We start from the raw sequence: 16,028 nt of genomic DNA on the forward strand, positions 1-16,028 counted from the left end.
CATGGAAATGGAATCAATTATGTGATAACACAAACAATTTTTTATTTTACTTTTTTCATTGGGCTTCTGTTTAATCATTGGGCTTTCGTTTTACATATATTATTTTTTTAATTTTGGCCCACTAGGACATCTTCCTCTCCAGAACTACTGTGCACGCTGCTCCCCTATCCACTTCCGTTTCGCCGTTTGTCTTTTCCTTTCTTCTTCCTCTCTTTGTTTCACGATTTCATAAACAAAATAATATAAAAAAAATGTTGCAATAAATGATCTGGCCAACACATAAACAACGACGAAGGGCATAAATATCGACGACTTCACGGTGAAATCACCGAAAAATGTTGATTTTGCAAAAGATCCATCGAAATCTTTAAATCTTGGGCGAAATTAATTCGTCATTTCGTCGAACACCACCTGACTCACACAAACATGGGCAACGACAACGTAACATTGCCGATACGACAACAACAAATCGACGAAATGACCAACTAGTCATTTTTTTGCCGAAAAAAATTGAAACTGTGAATTTCGCCATAATTTTTCCGTGTTTTTCCGGCATTTCAAACCTTGGTAAAAAATATATTTTTTAAGTTGTTTTCTTGGTTCCTACATATTTTTTTTAAAAAAGTTGTACATTGTTCTATACTCTATTTAATTTTATTGAATGTTTATTGTTTTATTTATAACAAACTAATCTGAAAATAGTTGATTGAATGTTATTTTTTTTTTTATTCATAACAAACTAAACTCAAACAATTTTTAAAAATTTAAATAATAATTATTTTTAAAAATACAAGCACTTAAAAAATTATACTTTGCTTGCTTAAGTACACAGTTTTGGGCTGTACATGGACTAAAAGGAGGCCCATATCGTAATCAAAATTAAATACCATTAATTATAATTAAAAGCTTAGCTTTCCAATGGAAAAGAAGCTTCCATAAATCTCTCCCTCTGCCTCGCCCTCTCCGCCTCCTTTCAAAGATCACCAAACCGAAACCCAGTCCTCACTTCTCCGTTAGCCCTACTCGTTCTCTGCAACCATTTTTCACTCCACAATCGTATGTCTATGTTTATTTATTTTTTTTTGCACAAAGATTTCATATTTATTTATATTCTTCTTTACGTTTTGTAGTGAGATTATGTCGACAATGTCCGCCGTGACAATGCCCTGCGCGTTCGCCAATCCTGCGCCGCCACGTAGCCAACTGTCACCGTCGTCTCTCAGATCGGCGAAGAGCGTTTCGAAATCGTTCGGACTGAGATCGTCGGCCACTTTCAGAGCTTCGATGATGGCGACGTACAAGATCAAGCTGATCGGGCCGGAAGGGGAAGAGAACGAGTTCGAGGCCTCGGACGACGTGTTCATACTGGACGCGGCGGAGAGCGCCGGGATCGATCTTCCGTACTCTTGCCGCGCCGGAGCTTGCTCCACCTGCGCCGGGAAGATCGTCTCCGGCTCCGTCGACCAGTCCGACGGGTCGTTTCTGGACGAGAAGCAGATGGAGGAAGGGTTTTTGCTCACTTGCGTTTCCTATCCAACCTCCGATTCCGTTATTCATACTCACAGAGAAGGCGATCTTTACTGACCAGTTTGTTATGTTATGATAAATAAAAAAGAAGTTTGTTATTCAGTCAGAGGATGTTCTGTTTGTTTCATTCAATTTTGGGAAACGATACACCTAGTCTCAAAGCGCTCTATTTATTACAATTAAAGTAGCAGAAATTTAATCTGATGTTTGGTATGATATTATACCCGAGTTTAATATTGTTCAAAAAAACGATGAGCAAATCTCGAAGGTGGGTCTCGCGATAACCAAGGCAGATTACAATAATGTTTTAGATTCATTTCTAATGTGAATCGCATTTGGCTAATTACTAATTAGAGTTGTTGAAAACTACAAAAACTGAGACGCATACAAATTACAATGAGCAAAACATAAGAGGAAATCACAGCATAACACATAAATACTTAATGTTTCTCATTTCAAAAATTGAGATAAATAGCAAACTAAAACTAAAACGTATGGAACTGATATATAATCAACGTTTCGTAAATATTAGGTAAATAATCATAAAGATGACGTGACCTAATAAATTGAAGTGATTATTTACCTAAGATTTACGTTTGTAAATATATAAAAATGGTTTTTTACCTAAGATTTACGAAACATTAACCGTTTAAAAATGTCAAACTGTAAATGTGCCTATTTAGCAAATAGATCCTTCTCATTTTACACCCTTAAATACTTAAAAAAATGCACTACAAATTTTTATTGTTTAGTTTTTGTTGAACTGTTATTACTTCGCCGTTAGTTTCTAACAGAATTACGCATGTTACTATCTTGTATAACGAAGTGATTTTATATAGAATTATTTATTAAAAAAATAAAAATATAAATAAAAAGAAAAATAAATTAAATCAGAAAATCAAAAGAATAAAAAGCAAGAAGGAGAGAACGATTTTAGTTGACAAGACTAAGAAAAAACCAAATATATATCACTCTCGTTTCCACTTCCAAGGTTCTTATCCTCGTCGGAGCATGGAGTTTGCGGCGGCGGGTCTTAAAGGTGTGGGGTTCCATCTAAAACCAAGCTTGGTAATTAGAGGAGTAACTCACAGGCCTTATAAAGAGCCCAGGATCGTAATACCCAGTCGATGTGGGACTATCCTAGATACACCCCCTCACGCGCACAGGCACAGACACAGATTGGCACAGGCACTGGAAGCGTGAAGTATAGGCCCGATCAGGTAGCCCACAACCGAGAATGGGCCCCGCTCTGATACCATCTTAAAGGTGTGGGGTTCCATCTAAAACCAAGCTTGGCTATTTGAGGAGTAACCCACAAGCCTTATAAAGAGGCCAAGATCGTAATACCCAGTCGATGTGGGACTATCCTTGATACACCCTATCACGCGCACAGGCACAAGCACTGGAAGCGTGAAGTATAGGCCTGATCAGGTAGCCCACAACCGAGAATGGGCCCCGCTCTGATACCATCTTAAAGGTGTGGGGTTCCATCTAAAACCAAGCTTGGTAATTAGAGGAGTAACCCACAAGCCTTATAAAGAGCCCAGGATCGTAATACCCAGTCGATGTGAGACTATCCTTGATACACCCCCTCACGCGCACAGGCACAGGCACAGATTGGCACATGCACTGGAAGCGTGAAGTATAGGCCCGATCAGGTAGCTCACAACCGAGAATGGGCCCCGCTCTTATACCATCTTAAAGGTGTGGGGTTCCATCTAAAACCAAGCTTGGTAATTAGAGGAGTAACCCATAAGCCTTATAAAGAGCCTAGGATCGTAATACCCAGTCGATGTGGGACTATCCTTGATACACCCCCTCACGCGCACAGACACATGCACAGATTGGCACAGGCACTGGAAGCGTGAAGTATAGGCCCGATCAGGTAGCCCACAACCGAAAATGGGCCCCGCTCTGATACCATCTTAAATGTGTGGGGTTCCATCTAAAACCAAGCTTGGTAATTAGAGGAGTAACCCACAAGCCTTATAAAGAGCCCAGGATCGTAATACCCAGCCGATGTACCGTGTGGTGGCGACGAGCCGTCAAGACCGATTGCTAAGATTTTCTTCTCCACGCCACCGTTTCAACAGTCGACACCCATTTCTTCTGTACAATTCATTTGGGCTCTACCCGTTCGGGTTTCGGTCCTTCGTTGAAGCTCTCCGCCGATGTTGAACTCGGCAGCGAAGGGGTTTGGCTGATGGGGTAAATAAAGAGAGGGTTTGGTGGGGGTATCAGGGTATGGGCGTGCAGAAAAAGATTAAGGCTTGGAACAGTGACACGGAAGAAGAAGATGAGCAGAAGAGATGGAGTGGAGATTTTTGTGAGGAGGAAAGAAAGAACAGAAAAGAAAAACATGGTATGATATAAGACAGGTCATTCATTCTTACATAGAACAAACCATTTTTAATTAATTTCTTTTGTTTTCTTATTTTTATTTTTATTAAACATTTTATATAAAATCACATCATCACACAGAATTGTGACACCTGTTAATTTGTTAAAAAAAAATAACAGCAAAATAATAACGGTGCAACAAAAACTAAATAGTAAGTTCTTTTGCCGTGAAAAAAATTAAGTATTTAAATGTATAAAATGGGAAACATTAGATATTTATGCATATATATATATATATATATATATATATATATATATATATATAGAGAGAGAGAGAGAGAGAGAGAGAAATATAAAGTTTTTTTTCTTAGAAAAAAGCTGAAAGAGTTTTCTATCGAGAAATGGGTAAAATACTCATAAATACAAGTTTAGAATCTTTTAAAATAAAGTACAACATCGACCTATATAGGAAAAGATCTAACTCTAAGTGTATTTTGTTATGAGAGATTTTTCCCATAAAAAAAAACATTTTAGGCCCAACTCAAACGAGGACAAAGCATCTCTTCGGCCTCACGAGCTCGACCTCGGCCTCACGAGCTCGACCTCGGCCTCATCGATCTCGGCCTCGCGAGCTCGACCTCGGCCTCGCGAGCTCGACACGGCCCCACGAGCTCGACCTCGGCCTCACGAGCTCGACCTCAGCCTCATCGACCTCGGCCTCGCGACCTCGACCTTGGCCTCGCGAGCTCAAGTTTGGCCTCACGAGCTCGACCTAGACCTCACGAGCTCGACCTCGGCCCCACGAGCTCGACCTCGGCCTCACGAGCTCGACCTCGGCCTCACGAGCTCGACTTCGGCCTCATCGACCTCGGCCTCGCGAGCTCGACCTCGGCCCCGCGAGCTCGACCTCGGCCCCGCGAGCTCGACCTCGGTCTCACGAGCTCGACCTCACAAGCTCAACCTCGGCCTCATAAGCTCGACCTCGACCCCCAGACGAGCTCGACCTCCCGGCGAGCTCGACCTCCAGGCAGGCTCGACCTCCAGGAGGAAGTCCAACCCAAACATTGTGAAGGCAATCCCAGCCCTGCCAAGGACCGAAAAGGAAAAATCCCTGCCATGCCAATGACCAAAAAGGAAAAGTACTAGCCCATAATATCATCCCAACACCAACCTTTCCACACCAATGAGCTCAGCTTATTTGTTTTCTGGGACCCGCCAATAAACCATAATATCATCCCAACACCATCCTTTCCACAACAATGAGCTCAGCTTATTTGTTTTCTGGGACCCACCAATAAACCATGATATCATCTCAACACCAATCTTTCCCCACGAAGAGCATTTTCTTTATCACTCTTGAAGCCATCTCGGCTGGACCCTACCAAGTCCCTCAACACACAACCTCCAGCTACTATAAATACCCCATCTCATTGAGGGGAAAGGACAGGGCATTCCTGCTGAGAAGAAACTTAAGACTTCTCTCTGCTTCTCTTAAGGCCATCCTTGGCCTAAAGTGAATTCTCTTCGATTTCTCATTCTCAGAGATTCCGAAGCCGCGAACGCAGGCGACCTGGCGCTCGCGATCCAGCCTCGACGCCCGCCGAAGTCTCGACTCCCGCCGGCGCTGCAGACCTGTTCGGCCCCGGCGCGCGTAGGCCGACTTTGGTGCTCGCCGAAGCTTTCATCCCGACCGACGCCGCAGATCCAGCCGACCCGGCGCTCGCGATCCAGCCTCGACGCCCGCCGAAGCCTCGACTCATGCCGGCGCTGCAGACCTGCTCGCCCCCGGCGCGCGTAGGCCGTTTGGTGCTCGCCGAAGCTTTCATCCCGACCGACGCCGCAGATCCAGCCGACCCGGCGCTCGCGATCCAGCCTCGACGCCCGTCGAAGCCTCGACTCCCGCCGGCGCTGTAGACCTGCTCGCCCCCGGCGCGCGTAGGCCGACTTTGGTGCTCGCCGAAGCTTTCATCCCGACCGACGCCGCAGATCCAGCCGACCCGGCGCTCGCGATCCAGCCTCGACACCCGCCGAAGCCTCGACTCCCGCCGGCGCTGCAGACCTGTTCGGCCCCGGCACGCGTAGGCCGACTTTGGTGCTCGCCGAAGCTTTCATCCCGACCAACGCCGCAGATCCAACCGACCCGACGCTCGCAATCCAGCCACGACACTTGCCCTGAACTACGCCATGACCTGATCCCGACTAAAGGGTACGTAGGCAGCCAACCTTTGGCGCGGTCACACCCCCGTTTACCCTCCAGATTCCTCAATTTGAGGTGTTTGGACGAACCCAAGGGACATTCACAGCTAAGGGAAGGCTCGGGATACCGAGTCCGACACGCTCGAGCCCGAACGCGACCACTTGGTCTGGCCTCGGGTCGAACCGTTCGGGGCTCCTAAATCGTTGTCCGAAAACGTGCGACAACATTTTGGCGCTAGAAGGAGGGGATCTCTCAACCTTGGCGACGCATTCCCTCTACCACTCTACTTCATCCTTCAACGGCAAAACTCTCGAGAGATGAGTCAGTTGCCCGTCACCTCCGCGGCCGGCCGGGCGACTAGCTCGAGGCACGACTCCCAAAGCTCCGCGCACCGCCTCGAAGGGCAATCTCGTGATAATGAGAGCCAGTCCCGAGACCCGACGAATGACCCCGAGGCCGCAGTCCGAGAGGACACGGCTCGGGGGCTCGCCGAGCTCCTAGACCGTCACGGCGTCACCGGCACGCTCATCGCCGACCTCCTCGACTCCAACAACGTCGACGACGTCAACCACGATGAGAAACACCCCAATTACGTGGCAAAGTCAGGCAACGAGACCGACCTCCACCACGCTCTTCGCGAAAAGGGATGCACGCGCACGCTTCCAAGGGGGCACCCTCGGGCGACCGCGTCTAGACGTCAACTTTCTAATGGGTACACGCACGCGCCCTCGAGGGGACACCCTCGGGCGACCATGCCAAGGCGTCAAGGGTCGAGTAATACTCGGGGACACTCGACCTCTAGGTCCCGAAAGGGACGCTCCAAGCTCACCATCCGCGTCCAAAACCCCCGGGGAGATGACGACGTCAGTGGCCGTGGCGTATGTCGAGGACGTCACCCAAATGACGTACCCTCGCCTAAAGTAATAGGGACGGCCACCGGAGATTTGAGAGATCGCCTCAATTCCCGAAGGGAACCTCATGGGAGCGACTTGAGAGAAAAACTCAATGCCCGACGCGGGGTCGATAGAGAAGTCGTCTTGGGAAATCAACCACCCAACGTCGCTGACCGCGCATCCAACAGAAAGCGCGCCGCCCCACTCATGGCGCCGGCCACCGGTCCCGGCTCGCGAAGGAAGAGGCGTAGAAGCGGTCGAGTCCCTAATGACCATCTGTCTCCAGCCCCGAAGCAATCCTTCGTCCCACTCAACATGACACCCGACCGGACCCTGAGCTTACACAGGGAGAAGCTAGGATCTCCGGCCCCGTTAAAGACGGACCGCGCGACAAGGGACGAGAGCAAGCAATGCAAATATCACCATGACCACGGGCACGCGACAACAGAATGCTACCAGCTTAGGAAACAAATTGATTCCCTAGTTCGAAGTGGGGACTTCAAGGAATTCGTCGCATCTGCTAGCAAGCCATGATTGTCGCAGCTTCCACCCTCAAACTCACGACCGAACTCGATCGACCTCGTGATCACTTTTATTTCAAAAATGTAATTTTCTTTTTCAAAAAAGGCCAAGTGCCATGACTACCTGCAACGACCCCCTTTATTACAGTAAAGAATTATTCTACACACACTGTTGTATACCTCCAACACGAGAGTTTCTTGGCCTTCGTCTCACAAACGCAAGAAACTCGGGGGGCTAATGGGGATCAATGCTCAATCAAAAACAAAAAAAAAAAATAATAATAAAAATATATATAAAAAAAAGAAGTCCCAAGGGGCCGATGGTCAGTCCGGAGGTCCCAAAGGAGACAATCTTCACATGACTCCTCGAGATGAGTTCATTCCTCGAGTCGAGTTCGAGTCAACGAGTCGACTCTTCACATAACTCCTCGAGATGAGTTCATTCCTCGAGTCGAGTTCGAGTCTACGAGTCGATTGATACTCCTCGTGCCGACTCTTCACATAACTCCTCGAGATGAGTTCATTCCTCGAGTCGAGTTCGAGTCCACGAGTCGACTGCTACTCCTCGTGCCGACTCTTCACATAACTCCTCGTGCAGGCTCTACATGAGTCCTCGAAGCGAATTCGAGTCCACGAGTTGGTTGATACTCCTCGTGCCAACTAGCTCATCACCTCGTCTAGTCGAGCTCGCCACTTCGTCTAGTCGAGCTCGACACGTCGTCTAGTCGAGCTCGTCACTTTGTCTGATCAAGCTCGCCACGTCGTCCAGTCGAGCTCGTCACTTCGTCTGGTCGAGCTCGTCACTTCGTCTGGTCGAGCTCGCCACGCCGTCTAGCCGAGCTCATCACCTCGTCTAGTCGAGCTCGCCACTTCGTCTGGTTGAGCTCGCCACGTCGTCTAGTCGAGCTCGTCACTTCGTCTAGTCGAGCTCGCCACGCCGTCTAGTCGAGCTCGCCACTTCGTCTGGTCGAGCTCGTCACTTCGTCTGGTCGAGCTCGACACTCCGTCTAGTCGAGCTCGACACTCTGTCTAGTCGAGCAGGAATGACTTCATCACTTCGTCCAAACGTCTTTCGATTCAATTCGTCAGTTCGACCGAGCGAGTTGGGCTAACTCAATCAAAACTCAACAACAACTCAGTCAAGGGGCCGATGATTAGGCCGGAGGCCCCAAAGAGAGACGGTATGCACATTACTCCTCGAGTTGAATTCACTCCTCGAGTCGAGTTCGAGTCCACGAGTCGACTGATACTCCTCGTACCGACTCTTCACGTAACTCCCCGTGCAGGCTCTGCATGAGTCCTCGAGTTGAGTCCCGAGTCCACGAGTCGACTGATACTCCTCGTGCCGACTCTACACGTCTCCCCGAGATGAGTTCATTCCTCGAGTCGAGCTCGAGTCCACGAGTCGACTAATACTCCTCGTACCGACTCTTCACGTAACTCCCCGTGCATGCTCTGCATGAGTCCTCGAGTTGAGTCCCGAGTCCACGAGTCGACTGAAACTCCTCGTGCCGACTCTTCACGTAACTCCTCGTGCAGGCTCTACATGAGTCCTCGAGTTGAGTCCCGAGTCCACGAGTCGACTGGTACTCCTCGTGCCGACTCTACATGTCTCCTCGAGATGAGTTCATTCCTCGAGTCGAGTTCGAGTCCACGAGTCGACTGATACTCCTCGTGCCGACTCTTCATGTAACGCCTCGTGCAGGCTCCGCGCCGAAAGGTAGCGAAGCGTCAACAAGTCGGGTCCGCGCACCGGACCTCCGACCCTCGCGCGACGCGCTCGCGCAATGACATGTTTTACGCGCCGAAAGGTAGCGAAACGTCCACAAGTCGGATCTGTGCACCGGACCTCCGACCCGCGCGTGACGCACTCGCGCAATGACACGTTTTACGCGCCGAAAGGTAGCGAAGCGTCAACAAGTCGGATCCGCGCACCGGACCTCTGACCCGCCGAAAGGTAGCGAAGCGTCAAAAAGTCGGATCCGCGCACCGGACCTCTGACCCGTGCGCGATGACACGTTTTACGCGCCGAAAGGTAGCGAAACGTCAACAAGTCGGATCCGCGCACCGGACCTCCGACCCGTGCGCGACGCACACGCGCAATGATACGTTTTACGTGCCGAAAGGTAGCGAAGCGTCAACAAGTCAGATCCGCGCACCGGACCTCCGACCCGCGCGCGACGCACTTGCGCAATGACACGTTTCACGCGCCGAAAGGTAGCGAAGCGTCAACAAGTCGAATCCGCGCACCGGACCTCCGACCCGCGCGCGACGCACTCTCGCAATGACACGTTTCACGCGCCGAAAGGTAGCGAAGCGTCAACAGGTCGGATCCGCGCACCGGGCCTCCGACCCGCGCACGACGCACTCGCGCAATGACGCGTTTTACGCGCCGAAGGGTAGCGAAACGTCAACAAGTCGGATCCGCGCCCCGGACCTCCGACCCTCGTGCGACGCTCTCGTACGATTCCACGCCTCGCACACCGATCGGCAACGGGGCGTCGGTGGATCACGTCCGCGCACCGGACCGTCGATCCCGGCAGTCAAAACCCAAAACATGACACGCGTACCGACAAGTACCACGCTCACTGGGAACTGCATCCACAACAAGCTCGCTCCGATGCGCACACCGATAGGTAGCGTAATCGCCGGAAGATCAGCGCGGCGGCCACCCAACTCGCACACGCCAATAGGCAGTGAGTCACGAATGGATGGCCGAAAGTCGCACCCGTCGGGCGCAACTGGTCTAGCCAGCGTCTGCGGGAAACTTCGCCGATAAGTGTGGCGGTAAGCCGTGCAAACTGGTAACGCTAGATATAGTAAGCCAAATTCGTGAGACACGCGTTGATCAAATTGCGCAAGACGATTACGCTGAGCATAGCAAGTCGAGAAAATAAGACGCATAACTGGCAAAAAAGCTTTAACTAAAGCAAACAATGTTGTACGAGCAACCCAACAACGAGCGAAGGCATGTGGGGAGCGCTCACCGTCGACGTACTCAAGCTAGGAAACCAAGGACGGTCAGTGCAAGGCCCTGGCAAGCAACGATCCGCCCGAAGACACGAAGTTTCTTGAACGACAAAGTCCTCCAAAAAACTGGGGGGCTAATGTTATGAGAGATTTTTCCCATAAAAAAAACATTTTAGGCCCAACTCAAACGACGACAAAGCATCTCTTCGGCCTCATGAGCTCGACCTCGGCCTCACGAGCTCGACCTCGGCCTCATGAGCTCGTCCTCGGCCTCATCGACCTCGGCCTCACGAGCTCGACCTCGGCCTCGCGAGCTCGAGTTCGGCCTCACGAGCTCGACCTCGGCCCCACGAGCTCGACCTCTGCCTCACGAGCTCGAGTTCGGCCTCACGAGCTCGACCTCGGCCCCACGAGCTCGACCTCGGCCTCACGAGCTCGACCTCGGCCTCATCGACCTCGGCCTCGCGAGCTCGACCTCGGCCTCGCGAGCTCGAGTTCGGCCTCACGAGCTCGAGTTCGGCCCCACGAGCTCGACCTCAGCCCCACGAGCTCGACCTCGGTACCACGAGCTCGACCTCGGCCCCGCGAGCTCGACCTCGGCCCCGCGAGCTCGACCTTGGCCCCGCGAGCTCGACCTCGGCCCCGCGAGCTCGACCTCGGTCTCACGAGCTCGACCTCACAAGCTCGACCTCGGCCTCACGAGCTCGACCTCGGCGTCATAATCTCGACCTCGACCCCCAGACGAGCTCGACCTCCCGGCGAGCTCGACCTCCAGGCAGGCGCGACCTCCAGGAGGAAGTCTAACCCAAACATTGTGAAGGCAATCCCAGCCCTGCCAAGGACCGAAAAGGAAAAATCCCTGCCATGCCATGGACCAAAAAGGAAAAGTACCAGCCCATAATATCATCCCAACACCAACCTTTCCACACCAATGAGCTCAGCTTATTTATTTTCTGCGACCCGCCAATAAACCATAATATCATCCCAACACCATCATTTCCACACCAATGAGCTCAGCTTATTTGTTTTCTGGGACCCACCAATAAACCATGATATCATCTCAACACCAATCTTTCCCCACGAAGAGCATTTTCTTTATCACTCTTGAAGCCATCTCGGCTGGACCCTACCAACACACAACCTCCAGCTACTATAAATACCCCCTCTCATTGAGGGGAAAGGACAGGGCATTCCTGCTGAGAAGAAACTTAAGACTTCTCTCTGCTTCTCTTAAGACCATCCTTGGCCTGAAGTGAATTCTCTTCGATTTCTCATTCTCAGAGATTCCAAAGCCGCGAACGCAGGCGACCCGGCGCTCACGATCCAGCCTCGACGCCCGCCGAAGTCTCGACTCCCGCCGGCGCTGCAGACCTGTTCGGCCCCGGCACGCGTAGGCCGACTTTGGTGCTCGCCGAAGCTTTCATCCCGACCGACGCCGCAGATCTAGCCGACCCGGCGCTCGCGTTCCAGCCTCGACGCCCGCCGAAGTCTCGACTCCCGCCGGCGCTGTAGACCTGCTCGGCCCCGGCGCGCGTAGGCCGACTTTGGTGCTCGCCGAAGCTTTCATCCCGACCGACGCCGCAGATCCAGCCGACCCAGCGCTTGCGATCCAGCCTCGACGCCCGCCGAAACCTCAACTCCCGCCGGTGTTGCAGACCTGTTCGGCCCCGGCGCGCGTAGGCCGACTTTGGTGCTCGTCGAAGCTTTCATCCCGACTGATGCCACAGATCCAGCCGACCCGTCGATCGCGATCCAGCCTCGACGTCCGCCGAAGCCTCGACTCCTGCCGGTGCTGCAGACTGTTCGGCCCCGGCACGTGTAGGCCGACTTTGGTGCTCGCCGAAGCTTTCATCCCGACCGACGCCGCAGATCCAGCCGACCCGGCGCTCGCGATCCAGCCTCGACGCCCGCCAAAGCCTCGACTCCCGCCGGCGCTGCAGACCTGTTCGGCCCCGGCGCGCGTAGGCCGACTTTGGTGCTCGCCGAAGCTTTCATCCCGACCGACGCCGCATATCCAGCCGACCCGACGCTCGCAATCCAGCCACGACACTTGCCCTGAACTACGCCATGACCTGATCCCGACTAAAGGGTACGTAGGCAGCCAACCTTTGGCGCGGTTACACCCCCGTTCACCCTCCAGATTCCTCATTTGGAGGTGTTTGGACGAACCCAAGGGACATTCACAGCTAAGGGAAGGCTCGGGATACCGAGTCCGACATGCTCGAGCCCGAACGCGACCACTTGGTCCGGCCTCGGGTCGAACCGTTCGGGGCTCCTAAATCGTTGTCCGAAAACGAGCGACAACATATTTAGTAGCCCATTTTATGCATGCTTCCATGACGAGGAAGAAGCACAAGAAATTTCAAGCACATATCTAACTCTTTCAAAAGACCCTTCATGGGATGTGGAGAGATCCAATCAATCGTGATTTGTCGAACACGTTGAAGAATATTCTTTCGTATGTATAGACAATCATCTAACAAAAAATTTCAAGCATAAAGGTAGACGACGGCTAATCTGTCACCAAAATAAATTGAATCAAACATGATATCGAAATAGCTAAGCGTTCCAACAACAATTGACAAACAAGACACCAAAAAAAAAGTCAAATGACTTTAATGATAACTAAATCATTTGGGCTAGATTCGCAAACCAATATCGCAACAACAAAAATTCATATGCCATCTTCAAATCCAAACAAAACTGGTGACCAAAGCAGGGAGTCAAGAGAGAGATGAAACGCTCAACCATACTTACAATGACCTCGTTGGAGATAGTTGTTGGACCGAGATCAACGGGCACTAGGACAAATACTCCGTAGTTAAAACTACTGGATGCAACAAATTAGATGCGAGCACCTAAAGAAAACCCACAAACAGAAGAACAAAACTAAACGTCGAAGACAAAGATACCAGAAAATACAAATCCTCCGTAGGAGGTGAGATAAATACGATCGAAAAGTATTTTAGGGGGAAAAAAGGAAAACAAGAGAGCAAGCCTCCATCCAGGCCATAACCTCGCTACCGGTAGGAACCGTGGCAGAGTCTGGTACCTAAGGGGAAAGGAGGTCAAGACGAGTTTGGGTTTTTGAAACCGTAGATCTAAGAGAAAGAAGAAGAAATATAGCTTTTTTATTTTTTATTTTTATTTTTTTACGGAGAGTTGGTTCTTCATCAACTTTTGTGTGTTTTGGAGAAATATAAAGTTGATTATACGAAATACCGAAAATGAGATCCCAGATCTCGTCATATATTTTGAGAGAAACGAGACTCTGGCCAAGATTCCAATCTATTAGAACTTAAAACCATTTTTTGAAGTACTAGAAATTCTCATTTGTCGGTTATAAGATTTTTCAGAAATCGTTAATGCATTACATTTTCTCAAAAAAAAAAAAAAGCAAAAAAAAAAAAAAACTAAAATGATGCAAAGGTTCGGTCATAAAAATGTCAGAAAATAAATTTAGAAATTGTTTTAAAAAAGCCACGTTGTTTTTGTAAAAAGACAATATAGATCCTATTTCATTTTTCACAAGAAATTTCAGAAAGTGAACGCTGCAAAGTTTCATCATTTCAAAAATAAAAAAACCAGCCATGCACTAGAGAGAGAGAGAGAGAGAGAGAGAGAGAGAGAGAGAGAGAGAGAGATTGCATACAGTATACTGATTATGCGATATTGTATACATTATATTGATAATGTGATAATCGTATAATGTTAGCATCGGAGAGGAGTGTCGGAATTACGGCGACGACGAAGACATTATATTTAATATATTGATAATGTGATTATTGTATACTATTAGCGTCGGAGAGGATTGTCGAAGCCCTGACGACGGCGGAAATATTGTATACAATACACTGATAATACGAATATCGTATACTGTTAGCGTCGTAGCCACGGTTTTGACAGTGGAGACGGCCTCCCAAGGACGTTCGAGCTTCGACATTATGGTGCAGAGCTTGACGTAGAGTTTGGTATGCTTTTCGCATCTCCTAGATCTGGTTTATATGCAATATACTGATACTACATGTTGAATCTGTGGGTATTCGAGCTCCGACAATGCAGAGCGGAGCTCGGTGTATTTTTGTATCTCGTAGATCTGATTTATATACAGAGCGCATTGAATAAGGACATGTTGGTCCTAAAAAAGTAAAATTTTTCATTTCTTAAGATTTTAAAATATTCGTTGTTTTCATAAAATAGCAACAAAAATCTGCTGTTTATGTAATTTCCCTTCTACGAAGAGGTTTTGGAAAATCTAAAGCAATACTGTCTTTTACATGCACAATAATCATACATCGAGATCTTTCTCTTTGTTGTGCCATTATAGGCAAATTTTTATTTATTTTTATTTTATTATTATTATTATTTTTTTCACCTGACTTAAACTTTAATATCATAAAAGAAGACAAAAATTGTATATTTGGAATGAGGCTGATACAAACAAAAGGTTATTTGGAATTGTAAACAACGTTAGTGGGCTTATTCGGAAAGGGTTTATTTGGGCTTTCAATTTATTTTTAATTTTATTTCCTAGATCATTATTGGTGATGGTTCTTTGGTATAGTTTTAAGTCTTTTAAGTCTCCTGAAAGTTACTTAGAAAACAAGTTATACAAATTATCTGTTTATAGGGTTGTCGTTTATTTTTCTTTTAAGTTCTTATGCTAAAACGAATTGTCGTTATTATTAGCTGACCTCTGTACTTAAGGATTTCAAATCCTTCTCGATAATCAATCAAATCAAATCAGTCATTTTATTTCATTCCTTTCTCTCTCTAGAATCTTTTTCTCTCTCGATCTCAGATTCCAATATGGTATCAGAGCTCTTTTCCGCAAAATATGAGATCGATTAATTTTTTTTATTCTTATCTTCTCGATTTCGTTTTCTTCGATCCAGTAGAATAATGGTGGATGCAGAAATCTCATCGACACAGAATCCTCTCACCGGCGAACATGCTGACAATTCATGACCTAGATCTACCATTGAAGATCAATTCTCTCCATACTACCTTCATCATTCCTATTCCTCTGGAGGAAGCCTCGTTTCGAACGTCCTTACTGGCACTAATTACATGCCTTGGAGTCGATCCATGTTGATTGTTCTTGAAGCCAAGAATAAATTGGGTTTCATCGATGAAAGTACTAAGAAGCCTTCACCAGATGATCAAGATTTGCTTTATCTCTAGAGTCGGAACAACATCACCATTATTGCGTGGATCATGAATTTTGTGAGCAAAGAGATCACAGCCAGTCTTCTTCTTGGAGATCCGCCATGGACATTTGGAATGATCTGAAAGATCGCTTTCAACAGAGCAATGGACCGAGGATCTTCAAGTTACGACGTGAATTCATCAACCTGACTCAAGATCAGGAATTTATTGATGTGTTCTTTACTAAACTCAAATATGTCTATCAAGATCTCTGTGAATTCAAGCCAGAATGCACGTTTAGCTATTCTTGTGGTGGAAAAGCGAAATTAAGCCAATTTGCCGAGTCAGAATACGTGATGCAGTTTTTCATGGCTCGTGGTCAAGTGCTTCTTATGGAGCCTATTCCTCCCATTAGTAAAGTGTATGTGATGC

The 16,028-nt window shown here is 48.5% G+C and overlaps 1 pseudogene across 1 annotated transcript; it reads left to right on the forward strand.

Annotated features, from left to right (window-relative positions):
• Positions 1–915: 915 nt before the first annotated feature.
• On the forward strand, positions 916–1,740 carry LOC149404820 (ferredoxin, root R-B2 pseudogene; annotated as a pseudogene). The gene is made up of 2 exons (XR_016295524.1): positions 916–1,056; positions 1,131–1,740. The product of XR_016295524.1 is annotated as a ferredoxin, root R-B2 pseudogene (transcript).
• The last annotated feature ends 14,288 nt before the right edge of the window (positions 1,741–16,028 follow it).

The sequence above is a fragment of the Urtica dioica genome, chromosome 2 (assembly GCF_054948205.1).
Source record: "Urtica dioica subsp. dioica isolate 48M chromosome 2, U.dioica_male_clone48M_v1_H2, whole genome shotgun sequence".
NCBI lineage: Eukaryota > Viridiplantae > Streptophyta > Magnoliopsida > Rosales > Urticaceae > Urtica > Urtica dioica.